The following is a 23,404-nucleotide window of genomic DNA, read 5'->3' as shown; positions in this document are numbered from 1 at the left end:
AGCATTGATATTGAAAATAATCCGTGGCAAATTTCGTAAGGATATGGTGACAAATAGAAAAGTTGTACATACAAGGACTTGAGTTTGATCAGTCAGTTTGTATGGTAGCTATATGCTATAGTATGCCAATCTGAACAATTCTTTGAAAAAATATAGCGTTAGCTCTGAGAATAAACTGTGCCAAAATTCGTGACGATATCTTGTCACATGAAAAAGTTTTCCATACAAGGGCATGTATTTGATCGTTCAGTTTGTATGGCAGCTATATGTTATAGTGGTCTGAAATCAGCGTGTCAAGGCAATGAGCAGTTCCTTGAGAAGGAAATGGTGTATGCGAAATTTCAGACCAGTATCTCAAAAACTGAGGGACTAGTTCGCGTATATACAGAGAGAAGGACATGGCTAAATCGACTCAGCTCGTACCGCTGATCATCTATGTATATACATATTTCATGTGGTCTCAACATTTCCTGCTGAAAACTTCGTCGCAGTTTTAACACACCTTGTTTAGGGTATAAAATTACACACCTGTTTCATACAAAAAACTATTAAAACAACAACAACAACTAAGCGTGTCACAAAATTATTGAAAGCGACCATGCTGCTCGGGCACTTGGCGGCATTAAAGGTGTGTGACGCGCACAAAAACAATAGAGCGAAAAATAATAATTTTGATTGTTGTTGCTTTTGCAATAGAATTTCATGCCACAGCACGTACGCGCGCGTGTGCAACAACTATTAAGTATAGAAACAAAGGAGAAAAAAAGCGGCAAAATGCACTTGAGTGCACAAAGTGAAAGCTTTCAGTGGCGCGTAAGGCGCTTGTGTGTCGGTGTGTGCGTTTATGTTGCACCCATTGTTGCAAACAAAGCATGCCACAAATCTCCTATGCCACGACAACGCTCTTTCACTTTCGCACACACACAAACATGCAAACTTTAAGAGCCGCATAACCGTTAGCATGCCACATCGCATAGCCATCTTTGTCGCCACGGCCAACAACCGTTATATATGCAACGCCACTTGCCACCAGCTGCATATAAGCTGCAAATATATATGTGTGTGTGTGTGGCAATAAGTGGCCACAAGCATGTACGGCATGGCGGCATTGACAGTGCCCACGCCAGCAACATTAGTAAATGTGGCATGAAAATGACACCTCTGGTGTATCCCTTTAGCGATCGTGTGATAAAAAGTTGTTACGTGTAATTGTATTTGCTGCTCCTATTACAGCTGCTGAGGCTATATAAGCTTGTTAGCATACTTGCATGTGCATAATGGGTGCACCTTTCGGTCTAGTGTATGGCAATGAATTGAACTTTAGCCATTGGTAAATAGAGATTGTGAGGGGGATGAGGGCTCTTAAATGCTGTCTTTTGTTACCAAGAAGGTTGGTTGGTTGGTTGTTCTAAATAGTTTGCTTTGTTGTTGATTACAGTATGTCGGCTGAAGAAAGGTAACAAGGTAAAAGTTATTTTTTTTCTCTGGAAATTTCGGTGTTTTTCTTATAGCAACTATGTTTAGTATAACTAAGTCTGAAATCGCAACCGGCCAAGGGGTTGCGTTGAACGGTAATGTTTTTCTAGTTTTTTATAGCCACATTGTTTGATATTATTTGCATTCAAATCGAGTTAGTATTACTTGATAATGAAAAAATACCATCAGTAAAGATCTTTATCTTGATTTTGATCGGTTAGTTTACATGACAGCTTTATGCTATAATGATATGGCGGAACGTATGGATATTACAGAGTTGCCTCGAACAATCAGACAGTAATCCAGACCGAATTTTGTGAAGAAATCACGTTAAGCTAAAAAGCTGTTGATTCAAGGACTTAATTTTAATCGATCAGCTATATCTTTTAGTGATCCAACATCAAAGGCTATGACCACTAAAATTTTTTTTGCGGGAGAAAAGGACGTGTAAACAATTTCAGAGCAATATCTCAAGTTACATATGTGGGACTAGTTCGCGTATATACAGACGGATGGACCTGGGCAGATCGACATAACTCGTCACGTTGACAGGCTAAATGAGTCTCAGACCCCCTCTCAATATTACACTTTCACACCACATCTTCTTTTCACACCACATCATCATCACATTCCACATCACACGCACACAATACCACAACATCACGAATTCAACATACATGAGGACACCATACAAAAAAGGAACAAAAGGGACCGACGGACAAGGCACTAGCCTCTTTTTGATTTCGACCACGAACTCGAACACTCATCATACCTTCCTCCGTGTCTTTTTTAATTTCGTTGCGCTTCTTGTTTTTATACTGTGAGGTAAGTGCCGCGAAACTCTTGTAATTATATACTGACAACTTATTTATATACTTTATTGCCCTTCCTACATTTCCTTCCGGGTATTACAAATTTTTTGGCATTCTTAATATACATCGTTCAGGGTATAAAAACTGTAGTCCGAAGAATGAAATTTTTTCCCTTGAGCTTAAAAGTAAAGTTCTTGGCAGGTCGTTAACTACAAGGTGCGTTCCAAAGTAAACAGTACTTTAACAAAAACAGAACAAATGGTTTTTTCGGCAAAATCAATTTATTTTATTCAAAATAGTCTCCTTCTGCTTCAGTACAGCTGTTTGCACGGTAAAAAGGCATGTCGAACGAGAGTTTTAGCTCGTTGGCCAGTGCAAGCATTTTGAATGGCCTATACGTCTGCATAACGCTTTCCTTTCATGGGCAAATGCATTTTTCGAAAAGGTAGAAGTCGCACGGTGCCATATCAGGTGAATACGGGGATTGTTTAATGTTTAAAATGTGACTTTTGGTCAAATAATCGTCCTTCGAATGTTGGATTCTGAGCAATTTTTGTCGTCAGTCAATGTGTGCGAAACAAACCGTGCACACACCTCTTGTAAGTCCAAATGTTCGGTAAAAATTCGATAAATCGATGCTTTGGAGATGTTTAATTCCATTTCCATGAATTTCAATGATGACTTCGACTTATTTTTGATGAATTCACGCACAGTTTCGATGGAATTTCCGATGATCACGGATTTTGATTGGCCCACATGTTGATCGTCATTTATGTCCTCACGATCACTTTGAAAACGTTGAAACCACTTGTACACTCTGGTACCGGATAGGCAATCATGTTTCGTAAAAGTTTTACCAATTTTAAAACAAAATTTAATGTTGGCTCTTTGTTCGAAGCTCATTTTCGCATCGATAACACAAACAATCTGACACTCAAAACGCAATAACTTCACTTCCAATCGATGAAATGTCATGAAATTCTCACTGGACAATCGATAAAGATAGCAGATTCTAACGCACTAGTCGACATATAGATGGCGCCATCAGGGAACACTAGATTCAAATAGTCCTGTTTACTTTGGAACGCACCTTGTATTTGACAATAATCATAATTTTTAAATATCAACCATCGTTAGATTTTGTACATATCCACGACTCCTTAAAACAATTCTAACTCGTAATTTTTTTTTTGGAAATTAAATTAGTATGTTTTACACCAACCACAAATTGCATCACCTTTTATACGAGCACCGTGGCTAATACCGCTTGTTGCTGTCAATACAGAGCAGTCAGTATTTTCAAAGGCATTGTATAATTATTGCAAGTATATATATATGCATGTTAATAAATATGCCACCATATATACGCAAGTATATATATTTAAGCATATTTGCATTTGCTTGTTAACAACTTTCGAACAGCTTGCATGTTGCAAATTGTTTTAATTTCACTTTCGCTATATTTAAAAATACTATTTTAATTGGTTTACTCCGTTTAAGTGCGCGTTGCAGCATTAACATGCAACTCATTATTGCCACAATACACACAAAGGTTATATGGGCATAACTTTTGGGAAGTGACCTTTTTGAAAGTATATTTCTATACATATGTACATACTTAGATGTGCGGGAATATTGCCTTCAATTAATTGTAATTAAATGTGTGCCTTTATGAAATTATGATGTTTTGTCACCTGTGGACATGCACGCGCGATTTGGTAGTTTTTCTTTGTTCAAAGGAGCATTTAATCTTTTGCGTGACACTTTTGATAATTTTAACAAAATTTTATACAAATTATTACATTCCGCTCAAATTTTTTTTTTTTTTTTTTTAATTTGCAGTTTTTGTGTTTTCATTACGTCAAATTTAAGGACATTCTAGGGCCAAACCATTGAGAAAGGATTTGATTTCATTTCATTGAAATTTTTGATAACATCTAATGATAGAAACAGGCAACTTAGTGATGAAAGGTTAAACCTCACTTTCTTCCATTAAATTACTTTCTTGATGTAGTGCAAATAGGTATATACACATAAGCATTTCACTATTGTATTTTATTAGTAAATTTGACGTAATACAAACCGGTATATCGCTAAAATAATCGCCAATGGACGGTCAATAGGACAGGAATTGTGTTCCATCAGAACAACGTCAGGTCACACACATCCGTATTGACTCTTCAGAACCTGCAGGAGCTTGGTTGGTTGATTCTTATGCAACCTATTTAGTATGATTCGGAGCTTGCATCTGGTGACTATTACCCCTTCCTGCCTATGGCATCAATATGTGGTAGCAGCCATAGGTGGGAGTGTACACGAAAGCCGTAGAGAGTCGATTCGGCGTCGTTCGTAGCAACTCGGACTGACGTGTGGAACGACTTCACGTATTTTAAGTCGATATCTTAAATTGAAAGCGTACAAAATACAGCTTGTGCAAGAACTGAAGCTTCTTAAGCGACATCGCTTCGCTCTTGAGGCTCTTGAAAGGTTCCAAGAAGATCCGACGTTTTCAAGCTAGATTTTGTTCAGTGTTGAGGCAACAAACAAGCAAAATAGCCGCATTTTGGACGAAGAGCAACACGAAGAGATTCACGAGCTGCCATTTCATACCGAAAAAACAACGGTTTGGCTAGGTTTGTGGGCCGGTGGAATCATCGGTCCATATTTCTTCAAAAATGATGCCGGTGAGAATGTAATCGTCAATGGCGACCTTTATCGCGTCATGAAAACCGACCATTTGATGCCTGAAATTGAAGCTTGTGAACTCGGAGACATTTGATTTCAAAAAGACGGAGCTACTTCTCATACATCGCATCAATCAATTTATTTATTGAGAGTACACTTCGGTGATCAGAAAATTACACGTTTTGGGCCGGTGGATTGGCCACCAAGATCATATGATATCACACCGTTAGACTTTTTTCTGTGAGGATATGTAAACTCTAAAGTCTATGCGGTCAATCCCGCTTCTATTCAGGCCTTTGAACAAAACATGATTCGTGTCTTTAGCTAGTTACCAGTCGAAATGCTCGATCGAGACGAAAATTGGACTTAACGAATAATCTATTTGAGTCGTAGCCGCGGCCAACATTCGAAAGAGATAACCTTCAAAAAATAAATTCAAAAAAATATTCTTTTAATGAAATTTCTCCACTAAATTTGAAGTTTCTGTGTTTTTTCTTAAATATAGTAGGTAACATCGAAATGGATCACTGGAGACCCAAAACACTATCTGAGCTTCACGCCGAAATAAAGTATATAAAATATGATTAAAAAATCTAATTCACAAGGTCAGTGACTACAGATGAAAATAAAAAACCTGAAACGTGACAAAAGTTCGTGTTAAGTCACACCGAAAGGAAATCGTTACTTTCACTTAAATGTGTTGTCTGAACAATCGAGTATACTTCGATGAAGCTGTTTATGATTTTCTTATTTTCAGTCGTATGTCATTTCGTTCTCACCCGTAATTATTTTGTTTCAGCATTAAGGATAAGCAGCATATGTACTACGAAATGTAACAGAGGCACAGTAGTCGAAAATGGAATGCTATTCTTGGATACTCGTATTTTAAATATTTGATTGAATGACATTCTAAACTTAACCATGCAACCCAAAAATATACCAAACACGAATTGTCATGACTCACAAAACCAACATGTAAAGTTACACATACATACCTATAATACATGCAGAGTTGCACAGTGTAGAAATTAACGTTGGCTGTGCTGTTTGACTGTGGAAATTTAAAATTCACGAGTACAAACGGAACACATAGTAACAGCTATATATATCTGGTTCAGGATAAATGTGTTAACGTGGTGTCGTGAAAACGGAAAGTAGTACAAAAGTCGGCACAATATAAAAAATAGAAAGAATCGTGGTTACTATTGCCTAGCACACCAAGCACAGGAAAGTCGCGGCGTGTGCGAGTCACCAAACTTCTTCAGCAATGGCGAGCAGCAGCAGGAACGGGCACAAAATTTATTGCTCACATCCTTCGTAATTTAAATATTTCACACGTTTATTGTTGTAGCCGCAGTCTATGTCCATTTTGCTAACAACAACTCGAGTAACACAGTCTAAATAAAACGATAAAATGCAAAGTGTGCGCCTGGTAATGGTTAAATAAATTGAATTGAGTGAAATGTGTAATGGATTTAAAGAGTGAATGGACGAAACGACCAAAAAAGAGCATAAATATATATATATTTAAATATATAATAAACATACATTGACACATTTAAGGCATAATAGGAATTTAATATAGTTGAACTAACTTAGAAATTTTGTCACGTTTAAATAGTCAGCGCAAGCAATATATATCGACCAAGTATCGCACTACTGAACTTGCTTCTCCTAGTTGGATCCATCATGCCACTTTGTCTGCCTTTTAAATATTTGATCTACTAACTTGCGTTTAAAGTAATTTACCGTTTGCCTTCGCGGCGTCCGTTTAATACTTTTCCTGGAAAGATATCGGTATTTTGGAAGATTGTTCTAGCAATTGCCATTGATTGCTCAATTAACTATGAAAATCAATCAATTTGTTGACGATGAGTCAATTATTTCGAATTATGAGTTCTAAAGGCTTCTTAGATCAACTTTTTTTCATTCTTGATTTTATTTTTATGGAACATATTCAGTCAAACCAAATTGAGCATAAGCTCTGGTCAGCGAAAATAAGGACGAGTTGCTGAAATAAAATTATGTAGTTGATGTTTTTTAATTAACGGTCCTATGTCCCTATGTGGCTGTACTAACTTGAATGGCTAAAGCGGTATTCTCGTCTCGGATTTTGAAAAAATTGATTTTGTTTTGCATATTTTGAAAGCTTGGACTTTCAAAAATATGACCTTGGAAGGATTTTTCAAAATTCACCTTATTTTCGGAGATACAGCCGATTTTGTGAGGGGCGTCCGTGTTCACTAGAATTGTCTCCTAAACTTTAAACGCGTTTTTCTCGAAACTACTTTTTTTGAGGGGGTTGACATGGTATCTCAAGTTCTACTGAACTGATTCCTTTGAAATTTGGTTTATATCTTCTTTATAAAATGCTCTGTTGTGTCTGCCTTGGATTTCCAAAAATTTTGATTTAAAGTATTTTTAAAAAATTCGAAAAGGTCGAAAAATCGGGTAAAAAAAATTTTTTTTTTCAAGTCGACGCCATTTTGTTATTTTTTTTTTTTTTTTTTTGAAAATGGTCAACCCGATAACGACATCCTTACTAATGAAGAATCTTCTTGTTTTTTGTGTTTTTGATCTCTACAAGGGTTGAAATCACGTCAACCAGGACGCACCGTTTTTTTTTTTTTGAAGCCCCCGCTCCACCGGCCCGTATCTCGACGAATTTTGGTTTTTTTTTTGCAATTTTTTTTATATTATTAAAATGTCAATAAAAAGCATATAAAAAATGGATAGTAAAAAGGCTTTTCATTTTTTTATCTTAGTTTAAAAAATGCCTAAAATTCATGCGTCTAGATCAGAATACCCCCCTAATACTAAAACTTTGTATGAAGACTGCAAAATTCGGATATGAAACCGGTAAAATGGGAGGCAATAACTGCTAATTTCCACTACATGGAAAAATCGATTTTAATCAGGATCGAACAGATTAAATAAATAAGTGAGGATTGCAGTGCGATCTAAGGTCTATGTGTCCTCTCCTAAGTCACAACAACATATTTAACCACCAGTATATTTATTGAAATTCCAATATACAGCTAAGTGATATTGAGGCGATGTGATCTCTATTTGGAAACATGGATCCAAGGCCCTTTATCCTGCTGTGCGGTTAAACATCAGGTGTTCTAGAGTTTTATGCTCCCTGTCGCAGAACCGGCAGTATAGAAAGCGACAAGTAGGCTGAGTTTGTTCAGGTTGATTAGAAAATTTAAACCTTTTAAGGTTGTAACCACCCATTAGCTACTTGGCGTTCGAAATTTAAAGGCATATACTTCGATTTTGGATTTCGAAAAAAAAAAAAATTGTTTTATTTACTTAAGGCTCAATTTCAAGAATACTATAAATTAGTTTGATTCAACACCCAGCTCGGGTTCAAAAGCAAAGCATAATTGTTCTCCTATCGATGCAGAAGGTTCCTATAAATTAACTGTACTTACAAGTAATTACGTATTTTATGCACAGATATTAAGTATTGCAGTGAGTTTGCTTATTATATGGTAAATTTTAACGGGCTTAAAATAAATGTTGGCTTGTATAAAAGAAAAAAAAAATACTTAAAGATTATTGACCGTTTCTAGGGCAGTCCGCAGTGGACTCTATGTAATATTCATGGGTACAGTAGGTAAGAGTTAGTATAAATATAAATAAATAATAAATATGCGTGCAGTGGACCGGTCTCGAAAAGGTTGCAGGACGGGTATTGGCATTATCAAAAATCACAACTTACTGGCATCACATGCGAGCCCGACGGCAATTAAATATTAGTGATGAAACATATAGAAAAAGCAACGAAAAAGGCATGATAGTGACGATGGAACCTCTTATATGTATATATAGAACTCTGTTTATATACTAGGGGCTTCGCAGTTCAAGGTACTGGAGAAAGTATCAGAATTATCAAGTCCCTATTCAACATTGCAAAAATCGTTGACATATTGCACGAGATAAGCTTTAGTTTGTATTAATAATGAACTTCCATCTGAATTAAAAAGGACCTGGACTATGTCACACAACAATGGGCTTAGGTAACTGGAAAGGAACTGGGTTTTTATCGGGCCAAGAACTGTCAATTCGGCAGCATTCCTTCAAATTACTTCAGGGTTGTTATCTGCCGTTAAAAAAAAAAAAAAAAAAAAAAAAAAAAAACGTAACCTAACCAAATAAATATGAATATTTACTAATTTTGTTCGGTTGAACTATTGTCTCATGAATAGACTTAGTGGTTAAATTATATTTTTCATTTTAAACCAATACTTTTTTCATATAAGAAATGAAAAGATATGGAAAAAGTCTAAAGAAGCCTCTCTGTGGCTCTATGGAACGTTTTGTGCCATCATAAAAATTATGTTCCAACGTCCTTTGAGTGGCTTGAGGAATAATTTAATAATTAATGTTGCTCCAATGTGCCTTGTAATAGCATTTCAAATGGGTCAGACTAACCAGTGTGTTGATGGCTTTCGATATGTAATTAATTTATTATTCTCTGGTTGTTTGGAAATGTCGCAAAGGAATCTATAGCCACACTAAGCATTATAAAAAATCGCTAAACCACCAAAGTATGTCCATTTGTGATCGAAATAAACTGCCTAGCCAAAACTCAAAACCCTTTCCAAAACTGTATATAATATATTATATATACCTATATGTACATATGTATCTATGAGTATATTTGAATACATCACAAGGACAAATGAGCTTTTATTTTTAGGACATTACTTTAGAAACTCAATATGCACTCTCGCAAATGTGAAAGCCTTTGAAGTTGCCCGCACACACGAGTATATACACAGTTATGCACAAGTGGTAAGGGGTTGTGAGGTATGTGTGTGTGTGTTTGTGGTGCATTTGTGAAATTTATTGTCAGCGCGATGCGTACTTTATTGACGCTTGCCGCCATTCAGACGGACAGAGTACGTAAATAAGTGCTGGTACTTATGTAATTGAAATGCAAAGAGTGAAATGCAAGGCACTGACAGCAAAACTTCTCGAAACGCATTTGTAACCGCGGCTAACGCGGTCGGCGTTCGATAGCGTAATCATTCACAAAGCGTTGCCTCTGGCCGCGCTGCTTTTATGCCTATTTATAGGGGAATATGTGTGTATTAGGGTGGTGCTTTGAAGTAATAAAATGAAAGACTTATTTTTGGTCCGTATTTTATTATTACATTTATAGGTACAAGGTATGAATTTTAATCAAATTGTTTACTTTTATGAATGTTAGATGTATATTGCTCTAATACTCATCAATCGGAACAAAATTTGTTTATAAGGTATATGAAAGTGGCAACCCTGCAGAGTGTTGTATGGCAAAGACCTCTTCATTTAAATATTCTTAGCAGAGTTATAAAGTAGGACTTGAGCTATTTAAAATTTGTTTCAAAAGCTTCTTTAAGGCTCACCCTATTGAATATATACATATATGCATATAAAAATATTCATACGCGCCTTTGTTGGCTTTCGTTTACTTGACCCGCTGCACTAAAGGCCTTGATTGCGTTTCGCACGCTTTTGGCCATTTGATCGAAATACACATACACACATACAAACACATAAATATGTACATACGCACATGCATACTCCCAAACTAACGCCAGCGTCAAGCATTTGTAATCACAGTTTTTGATTTTTTTTTTTTTTGCTGTTCTTGTTTTCTCGTTTTGGTGGGCAGAGGATTGATAGGCCAAGTGTTATCCAAGAATATTTAAGTGCTAGGTGTGTGTGTTTGTGTCAGTATGCCGATTTGAGGAATTCGCAAGTTTATTGGACTTTGGCACGCTAATTTTGGGCCAATGTCGTTGGCGTTGTCCGCTGACAGCTGGCCTTGGTCAAGATTTAAACTCTAATTTATTTGTTGTACCAGCGCGTTTTTGTAGTGAAAAATTTCGACAATTTGCACTTAAAGTACAATTACAATGCGCTGGCTAACGCTTGCGTGGGTGGGCAGCCATTACGTGTTAGTTACTTAATAAAACAAATGTAAAAAAAAATTAACGTCACCCACTCAGTAGATTTATTTGCCCTTCTGCTAGTTTATTGCCACGATTTCTTAGCTTTTGATAATTTAAGGCGACAAGACTTTTTCTGTTTCCGACAAAATAATATATTAGGTACTAAAACGGTTAAGTTTGCATTTGTAGCTTACAACAAAGGAAAGAGTATATTCATTACAAATTTCGGGTTTCAAAATATGCCGTGATTAAATCTGTTTATATAATGAAATAGATATGAAGACGAAAGTACCTAGTATTATTAGGGTGGGTCACAAAAAGGTGTTTTTTTGCTTGGTACCCAGAAAAGTTGGTTGGTAGACACCTCTAAGCAAGCGTCTCCAAGTATGAGCTCTTAATTGTAATTATTATATATTACTATCTATTTTTTCTGATAGAAAGAAAAACATTTTTTCAGTTGAAAACTTTCGTTAAATTATTAAGTCTAAAAATATTAGCAGAATATTAACATTTTGAGAGGTCCTTTGATAACTAAATTATAAAGTTTGTACCTGGAAGTTGAAATGTCAGCAAACATTTAAGAAGAGCTCGGCTACAGATGTACATATTGCTATATAAGGTCTAGTAAAAAGAATTCCTCATTTTTGCATTAAATTTAAGATTTTATTTGACATTGCTAAAATGGCTGGATTAGGTGAAATATACATTCTTTTGTTCGATATCTCATTGCCATTTTGAAAATAATTTCACAATGCCATTCTGTTAGATATCCTTGTTCTATTGCGAAATATTGGAACAGTGGATAAGAACTTCCCAACCATGTTCGTCGTGCTTTTATGTTTATCAAGACGTTGCCTTGATGTAACACAATTCCACCCCCATTGGTCAAAGCTGGCCACTTCAAGGCTTTTGCTTTCCTCAGGCGGTACAATGACTGTGGATCCGAATTAAGAGTTTGGGTTTACAGGAGCAGCTCATAGCAGGTGGTTTCCTGCCAAATCCACCAAACACATAGCAAGACTTTCTATCAACTCTAGCTTTGTCACTATTTGCGTCTGCTAACCGCTATTTAAGGGGGTATTCTCATGTAATCACTTCGAAAACTCGATTTTTTTTTATATTTTGACAGTAAAATCTATTGAAAACATGCTGTGAAAAATTCAGACCGAAGTTCATAGTATTTGATAAGTTACAGCTCATAGTCGCCGACGTGTCGTAAGCGACTGCTACGTTTCTAAACGCATTTTTCTCGAATCATCAGTTTCGGAAACTGTCAAGTTCCTAACAAAAAAGTATTCAACCGATTGCTTTAAAATTTACATATGTTCTTCTACCAGAATTGTTTATTTTCGAAAATATTTTCATATTTTTTTTAAACGATTTTTAACGAAAAAACAAGATTTTCGTGACTTTTTTTTGAAGTTCGACATTTTTTTTTGATGAAATTGATTATATTTGGTAGGGACGATAGCCGCAGAACTACTGAATAATAATCCTTTCGATTTTTATATTTCAGACAACATGAACAGCCGCTATCACCATGACCAGTGAACTATTTTTTTTTGTTGGGGACTACTTTGATTTAAAAAGAAAAATATATTAAAAATGTGAAAAACGAAAAAAAAATTTGTTTGTACATTTCAAAATACAAATAAAAATATATTAAAAAATTAAAATGATTGAATTTTGTTGTCGCATAAAAAACATTTTCCTAAAAAGTGGTAAATTGTATACGTTCAAATGAGAGTATCCCCTTAAAAATTACCGTTCGCATATGCCGTTGTCGTAAGTTAGATGGGAAAAATTAGTAATCACTCATGTTTCAGATATCGCACGATTTTATTGCGATTCTGCAGCGATTAGCAGATGTGTTTTTGGTCAATGAAGTTTTGTCCGTTAACTCGTGAATTGTGCATCCTTACATCGGGCTTCTGTTTAATAGTTAAAAATGGTGTTTGATATGCTCCTGGAAAATCGGAAAAGTGCTTACTTCACTGTCGCACTCGACAATTTCCATTATTATAACGATATTTTCGACAATCAGTCTTCCAGAGCATGTTACATATTTGGCATCACAATTCCCTGTATGAAATCGACGAAACTAAAATTGCACATAACGACTTCTACAGTATCAGAACACTATCTACATTTCCAATAAGTTCTTTAAGGGGTCAGTAGGGTAATTTTTTTTTTTAAATTTTTTTGCATTTTTGTTCCCTTATACCCTTAGAATTAATGCAGAAACCCACTTCACCATTGGAAGGTTTCGAAAAAGGCCCAAAAATAATAATAAAAAATAAGCAGTCAGCCAGTTTAAAATGGTGTGTTTTGAGAAAACCGTGTTTAAAGTTTGAGGTGTGCATTCCGAACGCTCCGAACGTTCAGATGTCATCAAAAAATTCCGAAAAAATTTGTTTATACATTCCACGATATACCTCATCATATGTGAAAAAAATTTCTATTGTAGAATAGAAATTTCTATGAAAAAAAATGTCAAAAAACAGGCCAGATTACCCTACTGACCCGTTAATACGAAAACTTCTAAAGCCATATTCCGTAACGCAGTCGCGCTTATGCAACATGGGATACTGATTGTAAAATAATTTAATTTTACTAGTTTTACTCTTGTAACTTGCTGCTACATGATGTTAACTTGATATTTCTATGTTGCAGTGCGAATATGGGTGAAATCGGACTATAACTACGCCTACTATCTACTTACGGCATACAAGTTAAGCACCAATGGTTGTATTGGGATAAAAAATTGTGCGAATAATGCCTTTCATGTGTGCCAGTTTATGACCAAAAATTATTCAAATCGAATCAAAACTCTTCAAGTCCCTAGGTACCGAATACCTTAGATCCATAGCTCCAATTGCAAACATTTTGTCGCAAATATCTGTTACTCTGTGGGATATATTTTAGAAATTCAGAGAGAATCCTTATGTGATAATAATATCTCTAATATAATCTAATAGAATCTAATATATTTCTAATAGAAATGCAAAAGAAATAAATTGAAACAATACTACTTCTATCTTCCATATATCTAATATAAGATTTTCGAATTCCAGTCCATATTGGTTGATATATAAAATATCTTAATAAAATTAACTGAACGTATAATACTGGGTCTACTATAGTTTAATCCCGAAAATACCTGAAATTATATTATATGATTCATAATTTTCGTTTTTTGACAAGCTGGCTTTGATCCTTGCATATTGCAAGAGTATTAAATGGTCGGTTACACGAACTTAGCCATTCCTTACTTGTTTCCATAATTCAATTAAGACAATTTTTACATACAATTATTTGCTTACATATAATGCCTAATTAGGGTTCAAACAATTGAATTTGATCTCAAAATACATAAAATAAAGTTTTTCTTTTTTTGCAATTTTTTTTATAGCAATAAACAAAAAAGGTATTGAACTTATAATATAATCGCTTCAGTACCTTTTTTTGTTTTGTTTGGAGTTTCAACTCAGTGCTTAACTCGAAAACTAGGAAATCTGCTATATATTATAGGCAGTGAAGTCATGCATTGAGGATGAACCGTCATTATGTAGAAAATAAATATTTACTTTAAATTGCATTTGAGACGCTAGCACAAAGTAATGCCAATAAAATTAAGTTACTTTAGATTTTTTGCATTCATATTTTCGTTATATAACTGCGTAGATAACAGCGAATCTTGTAATTACGAAAGAAATGGGAGATATATAAATACTGAACAGTTTATTGAAAAGTTAATTTCATATATTTTTTCACGTTGGATCATTCGGTCTACGATAAAAAGAATATAAAATATGTAAATAAAAATTGCCTGCTAAAACTAATATTTATTTTTGTGTCTTTCATTTCTATTAATTAAATTTTAATGCTTTAAAGAATTTTCAATGATTTCACTGGCATTCACAATATAATAAAATAATTTGCTTCATAGAGGTAACTCATACGCTGAGGATCACCTCTACTCACTTTTCTTAAACGTTTACCTGCGCTGTACTTGTCATCAACCATATTTTATATAGCCTTATATTGTAAGGTGTTGCCACACTTTTCTAGCCTCTAAAGCCTATATAACTGTACTTAGATTTCAACGGTTGTTGTCAAAATTTAAAATTAGGTCGGTAAGCAATTCATTTCTACCTTTCTAAACTTGTATTTCGAGCAAGCACTTAAAACATATAAAGTTCATTGCCGACAGATACTAAAAGCTAGTATGTGAAATGATCCACCATTTCAATGTATATGTACATATCTTACTGCTGCTTTGAAAGAAATTGTAGACAAGGCACGCAGACATGTAATTGTCAATTAGCGTTAGTAAGTATGTGTGTTAGTAAGTATGCAAGTGTTTGGATATACAATTACCCTGCAGTGTCGTACTTTTATATTTCTAATAGTTTATTGCTTTCCAACAGCTGAATACTGGCAATTTCAATTTAAATAATTAACTAATTGAATGACAACACAATTACCAGCAAAAGTCATTAACCTCATGGCGACATGACAGTAAAAGCTGGTCCCTGGGGAATTGTGTAAACATATATATAAAAATAAGGATACAGGAGTGGGCAAAATAGGAATATTAAATAGGGTGTCAAAAAGTTTAGAATTTTTAGTGCCGATGTTATTAACTTCAGTTCAAAAATTTATTCGTAAAAAAAATATTAGATAGAATTAACATTTTATTCTAGTAAGTTTTTAAGTCATTATGCCATATTTTAAATTTTTGGTTTATAATAAAGGTTACTTATTTTATTTTATCAAAAAGGAAAATATTTTAAATTGGAAATTGAAAAAATGAAGCATACAATTAGGCGCATTCGACTATTTTGATTATTAAGTAGTTTTGTGTGTAACTTGGTGATCGTTTTCCAAGAGCTGAGAGTTTTATCTACATTTATAATGAAACTGTGACATGCTAAATTAGATTTTTTAAAGATTATTATCAACAGTTTTGAAAATCTCGACTTAGTGTTAAAAAAAAATTATTCAGTTTTTAACTGAAAATTAAATGAAAATATTAAATTAATATAAAAAATAATCAAATTTTTATTCAAAAGCCTATATTATCGTTAATTCTTAAAGTTCTTGAATTCAATTAATATTAATTTTAATAAAATTTTTCTTTCGAAAATTAAAATAAAAATTTTAAAAGTAATAAAAGTGACGACCTAATGTCAAGGATATGCATATGTACACACTGTATGAGAATATTAAGGTGTCCATGATGTCCCAAGATTAGTTTGTTTGAGTAAGGGCCTTATAAGTTTTGTGTTGCTCATACGACATGTTGTACAGCATGAATGCTTAGTAAAGTTGGTGTATAACTTCAACTGCGTATAACTTTTAAACGAATATTTTTGGCGATAAAATTAAGGAACAATTTTTTTGTAGAGCAGAAGGTGTTGTACTAGAATATGCTTCTTTCAAATATCTAGACTCGGCTATAACCGTGTAAGCGTTGTCTATGCCAATAAAGAAAAAGAATAAGGTTTATTACTTAAATAAAAAATATTAAAAAATTCCACCTTATTGAGAAAAGCAGCACAATTTGAAAATAAATAGCTTTGATATGTTGAATAATTTTCTTAGAACAAAAACTGAGACTTCGGCAAAACACTGAACAGCGGAAATTACGTACACCCTAGCATATTTATGAGTGTACTTTTGCTGTTTTAACAGAATTCCGCGAAAGCCGTTCCCATGAACATTAGATATGCTTGGCGTAAGTCGAAAATTATATACACTTATCGTTGGCGCTTGTCTCCGCTTTCATGCTGCTCGCTGTGAAGGACATGCAACTAAATACTGGCTAAGCAGATAGTAACTATATCAAGTAAATTTACAGAGACACAGTGCCAGCTATTTGCAATTTGAGCAGGGTTGCATTTAACACAAGGCGTGGTGCGCACAATTTTAAAGTGATTGTGAAGCCAGAGATACTTAATTAAATTGTTGTTGTAATTTCAATAAATGTTGTTGTAATTTCTAAAAATGTTTTTGTAATTTCAAATGCATATTTGTACAATTTTATGAAATTATATATAATTTTTTAAAGCAAAAATTCTAAAATTTAAAAATTTAAACAGTTGCAGGGTTGTTTACATACACTCTTGCATATTTGTGGCCAGACAGTGCATTTAGTATGGGCTTTGTATTATTAATTCGAAATCATTGTTCTTGCTTCCACGAATTGGCTTGCTGCTGAATTTGTTTGTGCAATCATCAATCGATTTTCAATTATTACTCATTTAATGCATATTAAGTTTTGTGACCTAAAAAAATAGATTGAATGAAAGCAAGACATTGCTTTGCACACGACATTTTGTTGTGGCTATTGGTTGTTGTTGTTTTGCAATTGAGCAAAGACAACTCATTCATATGCCGTCACATAGGTAAGGGTATACATATTTACAGATGTATATATGTATGTGCAAGCAAGGTGAACTGACCTGAATTTGTGTGACAGCGAAATGCGATGCGCTCGTCCATTTTGCAATTAGCGTTAAATGTTTTGTATTATTGTGGCTTGTTGTTGTTATAGGTTAGCAACAATACTGAGCGAGAACCTTTGTTAAAGTTGCAGGTAGACTATTTACTATTAAACATATGTCTAAGGTCAATTTGGTGCATGTAGGTGCAAGAATGGTATGTTGAAAACGCTGCCCTTACTATTGTTATGTTTTCCTAATTGATTTTGTTTAGTCTTCGTGGCTTTGAGGCATTTGAATTTATGAACTATCACTATTAAATTTTAAATATTTTTGAGATTATTTTGTATATACCAAGTTATAACATTTTTATAGTTTTTATGTGGTAAGTGTACATAATAAACAAATTTAATACCATGAGGCGACCACATGGCGTATGAGTAACATTATTAGTGCAAAGAAATTGTAGCTGAAGTTTATAGCACATTGTGGTCACGTCATAAACGGCAAGATATGTTGAAAATATTTTCATTATTTTATGTGAGTTTGAGTAGTTGCCACCTATTAGAAAATGCATATCGAAAAATCATTAAATGAGCGCCTCTAAAAAACTGCTTTCGGGAATGAATACTGGGAAAATTGTTAATTAAAAAAAAAAAAATTAATTTGTTTTAGAGTTGCCAGCTATCATAAAAAATTATAATTCGGAAAATATTCGAAAATATGTGCCATACATAAACCGCTTTTTAGATGTTTCCAGAAAATATTACATTTTGGCCCAGTGTTGCCAACTACTGTAAACTTGATGAAAATATTACAAATTATGTGCGAAATGTTAATTATTTGGAAACTTTAAAAGCAGTAACTTGTAGAAAAGAAATCAAATTTCTTGCGAAAACCTTAATATCCATTTCAAATTGAAAGATTTTGAATTAAATAATTTTAAGGCGCCACATGGCGTATGAGTAACGTTAATAGTGCAAAGAAATTGTAGCTGAAGGTTATAAGCACGTTGTGGTCATGTCATGACATGTCATAAACGGCAAGATATTCTGAAAATATTTTAATTATTTTATTTGAATTTGAGTAGTTGCCACCTGTTAGAAAACGCATATTGAAAACCCATTAAGTGATCACCTTTAAAAAGCTGCTTTCGGTGAATACTGGGAAAATCTTCAATTTAAAGGTATTTTGTTATACAGTTGCCAACTATCATAAAAATTTAGATCTGAAAAAATTTTACGAAAGAGGTGCCATACATAAGGCCTTTAATAGAGACTTCCTGAAAGAGATACATTCTGGCTTAGAGTTGCCAACTACTGTAAATGTTGGGAAAATATTATAAACTATGTGCGAAATATTAATTTATAATTTTATTATAAATATTATTATTCTGAATAAAAATTAGATATTATGTGAAATGTTAACTATTTGCAAACTTTTAAAGAAGTTAATTGTGGAAAAGAAACCAAATTTCTTGCGAAAATCTTAATATCGCCCATTTCTAATTGAGGGATTTTTCGTTTTATTTTTGTTATTTTATCTTTCATTTCCAATGGTTTTCATCCTATCTTGATTTGTTAGAGAATATACCGAAAATAATGTTACTCATACGCCGTGTTGAAGACAATACATATAGTCATATATCAATCATAAGAGGACGGAAAGCTTATAGCTCTTAACAAGATTTATATCGCCACAAGGAGGGAGGTTTTAACTGGACACGGTCGTCGCAAAGGTCGTCTAATATCGCCTGAGTGCCCATAAGGCGATATTAGACTATCTTATTAATCCATGCTTAGTAGTTCTGAGCATCACACTGAACAGGCGACTTTAGCTGTCCAAGTGGCATTACTCGTGGCCTCATAAATATGTGTCTGTTCATTTAACCTCATCTAACTTATGATATAAGTTGCACTTCCATTGAGTTATTCATTAGCTTTCCACCACACCCTTTGTAACATTCGAAATTTCCACAAAAATTGTAAAAAATAAACGATGAGTGTTTGCGAATGACCAATTTAACCAAACAAAAAATTATTATTTTTTAAAATTTTTTAAAATATTTTTAACTGTCATGCCACCTGCAGCGTGTGCTCTGCACTCATACGACTATGCCTCGAGCTTTTGTTATTGTATTCTTGAATATCAACATTTATTTATGCCATGTGCACAGCCTTATCTGCACATTTGCTTGTTGAAAAGCTGTTGGCGAGTGACAGAATTGTGGCAACGAAAACAATGCCGAATGACTTACCAATCAAGCCACAAGTCAGTCGCGTCACTGTATAACGAAAACTTGTCAATCACATTTGTTAGCTGCTTTTGTGTTTGCACGACCGACAATTGCTGAAGTGACAATTTAGACTGACACAAATTATAGATTCGGAAAGAAATTTTCCTTTCATATGTGAAGTCACCGTTCAAAAAGAGAAATTATTTTCTCTTTAACATATAAGAATTTTAAATGAGAAAGCATTTTTTATATAAAAATTCGGGTATTATATATTCTTAAGCCTTTTGCGATGAGGGTGTTATATACATACTATTTATGCCATGCGAAAGGTAAAGGTCATTATTGTCGCCAAACCTCATACAAAACTTATTATGACACATTTTTACTTCAAATTGTAAAACTTATAAGCTTATAATTATTATAAGTAGCTTTCACTTAAGCCAAATTCAATGAAAGTCTCTGTCAAAATGAGTGGAGTGACTGACAAATTTAGTTTTTGACATTAAGTGGAAAACTAAATGAAGTAAAATAACTTTTTAATTTGTTGGTTGAATAATTTTTCTTACTGCTGTGGAAGCGCTTACTTTTGAAATAAACTGTTTTTAACTTTACTGTTAAAATAATCGTATAAAAGTTAGTCACCAACGTCTCTAATATAAAACAAAAATGGTTAATATAACATGATCAAATTTGACTCAGACTGATCCAATTGTACTGCGCTGGCAAACCGAATCGATAAATTTGATTTTTTGTTAAAACCATTTTTAGTGCTCATGCGAATTTTGAATTCCTATATGTCAATTAGTTTATAGTATAATTGACAGCTGGTTTTTACGACGCGACATGTGTTTCGGGCAATTTTTGCATTGGAATGCTTTGTTTGAATATTTTTATTTCTGAGAAGCAAAGCTACGTAATCATTGAAAATGTTTCAGAAATTTTTTGGAGAGCTTACTTTATCACGAACACAAAAAATCCAGTAAAGTCGAGAAGGCAGCCAAAACTTGTGTCATGTGAGTTGCGTATTCACCGCTGTTAATTAAAATAAAATCGAATAAGTTAAAGAAAAAGTGCTTGAAAATCGTTTTGTGAGCATCAGAGAGCTAGTGTATCTCTTATAACAGGTGATACAGTTAGAGGTATTTTTTTCATTAGCCTTTTTTTGACAGATCACGCGTGAGTCGTGTCAAGCTGTCATGTTATTTTTGTCCAGTATATGGTTTGACATTTCATTATGGAATGTACTTAAATACCTGAACAACGTTTACAAATTTTGTTTAACGATGAGATTTGGTTTCAACAAGACTCTCACATTTCGCATCAATCAATGGATTTATTGAGAGAATACTTCAAAAGCACATAATTTCACGTTTTGGGCCGGTCGATTGGCCACCAAGATTTTGTCACATCGTTAAACTTTTTTCTGTGGAGATATGTAAAGTCTAAAATCTTTGCGGATAATCCCGCATTGATTCAGGCTCTGGATCAAAACATCACGCATGTCATTTGTCAGTTACCAATCGAATTGCTCAAACGAGTCATTGAAAATTGAACTCAACGGATGGACCATCTGGGACCAACATTGGAAAGAGATAATCTTCAAAAAGTAAATGCCAAAGAATATTCTTTAATAATTGATAATAAACATTCTGCATTAAATGTGAAGTTTCCGTGTTTTTTTCTTTAAAAACTATGGAACCACGAAATAGAACTCCCGTTAGAATGACTCAACACATTAAAATTAAAGTTTAGGGTATAAAGCGTGTCAATGCCAGTCTCGTACAAAAATGCCTGAATCTTTTGCAACCAAAGTCGCCGAGAAGCAGTCGCAAAAGAGATGCTCTACTGCATAGCTGAGGACTCTATGTTCAACAAACGCATCATTACCAGTGTCGACATTGGTTTTTATGAATATGAAGTTAAAGTTGTTCAAAAATCTAGCGAATGGTTCGCCAACAATGAGTGAAAACCAAAAAAAAAGTTATGTAAAAGTCGGTAAAAGCCAAAAAGATGCTCATCGTATGCATTGATTAACTAAGTGTGGTTTCATGACTACATTCCACAAGATCGACCGATAAATTTTGAATACTATTTGCTTGCTTCAAAACGACCAGATAAGTTGGCAGCATATTCTTAAATTTTCACCATGATAATACGCCATCACGTTCTAGCATGATTGGGCCTGACTTTTTGGACAAAAACTAAACGATAGCCATACCTTAGCTAACGTATTCGCCATATTTGGCTTCCTGTGCTGTTTTCGAGACTAAAAAGTCCGGGAACTGATATCACTAAAAGTCATTCGCTGAAAGCACTGGGTGCCGCCTTGTTGAGGCTTATAACAAATGTATGAAAATTTTTATTAATCGTTGGCATATTTGTATTGGCGCAAGCGGAGCCTGTTTTAGAATTGATTATGAAAAAATACGTCAAAATGTTGCTTTTTGTCATTCTGGTTCACGATTTGGTCAGATGATAAGCCTCTGAAACCGAACTTTCAGTTAGATACCGAATACATTTTTTGTTTTATCCTTTTATATGCTGAGCTGGATGTGTGACCTGAAGTATATGGGCAGGTTTTCGATTATAATATCACTTTTACTGCATTTTGCATGAGAAAATTTTTCGATTCTGAAAAATATCGGAAGTTATCGGTTTGTGAATAATGGCGACCTTAAGTATTCCGGAGTAATCATATCTAAAACCACTTGGAGATATATAAAATAACTGGAATGTTCTTAGCACGCGAAAATGTATTGCTAAACTAGATATTTAGACGAGGATTGCACCGCGACCTTAGTTCTATTGTGCCTTATTACTATATTAACAGTGTCCTGAATTAATTCGAAGTTGTCGGTTTAGTGCCTCGAATGCAAAAATATTTGAAACTTACTTTTATTAAACTGTGTTTGGTTTATTTGGTCAGAAATAAATAACTATACCACATAATACCTGTCTGGCATCGCTAATAAACCATATTATTTCATAAATTCCTTTATTTTGGTAAACTTACAGGCAAGCAGAGGTTTTCCTGAAAGTATAAAAAGAAAAAATAAATACTTTTAGTCAAAATTATTTATTAATTTCTACAAATAACCAAAACTATAAATTAGCTATAATAAATATAATATATATGGATTATGTCTAAATAAACCGCTTGTTTATGCCCACCAAGATATTTTGCCATAAATTCTAGCGGAGAGTCTCTTGAGGCGGAACAAAAGAATAATTAGTTTATTTACTTTCAAATCTATTAAAAATCCATTAACCCACCGTAAAATAAGCAGCAAGTATGAGAAGAAAAATATACTGAACGTTGTTTTTGGCACTCAACGATGCCGTGAAGCATTTCATAAAACTGTTAGACAAACAAGTGTTGAAGTAAGCGTTGAAAGTGTGAACAATAGTGCATTCTTTAGCTGTTTTGTTTATCAAATTGTGGGAATAAGCATGAATGGGCAACCGTAGAAGCAGGTGTGCGAGGGCTGATTGTCTGTTGCAAAAAGTGAATTGCTATTTATATGTATATAAAAATGTGTAGTATATACGTACATAATATAAGCACATAGTATTGTGATCAAAAAGTAAAGAAAATTTGGTTATAAAATGTAAAATTTTTTTTATTCTTCCAAATCAATATCATCCTCTTCAGTATAATCCGATAAAACGCATTTTTGCCAAGGACTTTTTCCATTTCTCGGAACAGTCGATATAGTCTTTTTCCGGTATAGCCTTTAAGATCGTCTTCTATTCGGTTTTTAGATTCTCAATCATGTCAAACATTGGCGTTTTGAGTGTGTT

At 33.9% G+C, this 23,404-nt stretch overlaps 1 protein-coding gene across 11 annotated transcripts in view; it reads right to left on the bottom strand.

The window, feature by feature from the left end:
* The window catches only part of LOC126763101 (potassium voltage-gated channel protein Shab), a 225,180-nt gene that overhangs the window by 106,550 nt on the left and 95,226 nt on the right, over window positions 1-23,404 (bottom strand). For all 11 annotated transcript variants that reach the window (XM_050480311.1, XM_050480319.1, XM_050480310.1 and 8 more), the window contains exon 3: window positions 22,617-22,634. The gene's annotated coding sequence lies outside the window, so the exon portion shown is untranslated. The remainder of the gene's footprint in view (window positions 1-22,616; window positions 22,635-23,404) is intronic.

The sequence above is a fragment of the Bactrocera neohumeralis genome, chromosome 6 (assembly GCF_024586455.1).
Source record: "Bactrocera neohumeralis isolate Rockhampton chromosome 6, APGP_CSIRO_Bneo_wtdbg2-racon-allhic-juicebox.fasta_v2, whole genome shotgun sequence".
Classification (NCBI taxonomy): Eukaryota; Metazoa; Arthropoda; class Insecta; order Diptera; family Tephritidae; genus Bactrocera; species Bactrocera neohumeralis.
The sequence above is the reverse complement of the archived record's forward strand: the minus strand, read 5'-3'. Positions and strand labels throughout refer to the sequence as shown.